Source organism: Procambarus clarkii, chromosome 13, assembly GCF_040958095.1.
Source record: "Procambarus clarkii isolate CNS0578487 chromosome 13, FALCON_Pclarkii_2.0, whole genome shotgun sequence".
Taxonomy (NCBI): Eukaryota; Metazoa; Arthropoda; class Malacostraca; order Decapoda; family Cambaridae; genus Procambarus; species Procambarus clarkii.
In genome coordinates, this window is record NC_091162.1 from 25,535,828 (window position 1) to 25,536,801 (window position 974).

The window sequence follows — 974 nt, forward strand, 5'->3', positions numbered from 1 at the left end:
ACCTAGTCTAGCTCCCACAATGTTTACAGCCAGACCTAGTCTAGCTCCCACAATGTTTACAGCCAGGCCTAGTCCAGCTCCCTCAATGTTTACAGCCAGACCTAGTCTAGCTCCCACAATGTTTACAGCCAGACCTAGTCTAGCTCCCACAATGTTTACAGCCAGGCCTAGTCCAGCTCCCACAATGTCTACAGCCACACCTAGTCTAGCTCCCTGACCCAGCGGGCCTCACGTGCTAGAGTAATGTTCACTCACAGTTGACGAGGTTGAATGAGTGTTCACCTCCGTCACCCCCCCCCCCCCCCGGGACAACCCCTGGATGATGGGGGTTGTGTTAGCCTACACGTCAGTAGTCCTGGTGTGAGCTGCTCGCCCGAGTATACTCCCCCTCATCACCTCTGTTACCGCCACTTGGCAGTAACCTTATTATTGTTCCATGTTACAACATGGAACAATAAATCATTCTCTTTTTGTACATAAAAGTACAACTCTAAAAACTGATTTTACCAAATACACAACATTTTCCATGTCCAATAACTTATTTTGTCTTGCAGCCTCTCGCATTTCACACAACTATAAACTAACACAATGTCAACATACACATTTCTATTGCAATTGTTTCACTACAAATGACGAAATTCCGCCATGTACTTACATTAGCAGCGGAGAGCCACGACGACACCTCCCCACTGATGATGCACACAGCCACTGACGACGCACGCGCACTCGCACCCAAAACACCAGAGGCGCAGCTCTCCCATTGGTGGAGCCACGACCCCGCCCCCACAAAGCCACTTCCTTATTGGCCAGCCTTCCTCAATCATTTGGCCTACATCAACACACACATTATTATGTTCACCTTATCACAACAAAACATACACAACACCACCCATCCTTATTAACTACGTTCTCTAGCACCAATCAATCCAGGAAGCTGTATGTATATACAGTACTCGTATCGTCTCTTCCGCAGT

The 974-nt window shown here is 47.9% G+C and overlaps 1 protein-coding gene across 1 annotated transcript in view; it reads right to left on the reverse strand.

Moving 5' to 3' along the window:
* The window catches only part of LOC138364518 (putative glycerophosphocholine phosphodiesterase GPCPD1 homolog 2), a 118,928-nt gene extending 118,402 nt beyond the window's left edge, over window positions 1–526 (reverse strand). Inside the window, exon 1 of the mRNA XM_069324170.1 lies at window positions 508–526. The gene's annotated coding sequence lies outside the window, so the exon portion shown is untranslated. The remainder of the gene's footprint in view (window positions 1–507) is intronic.
* Between the last annotated feature and the right edge of the window lie 448 nt (window positions 527–974).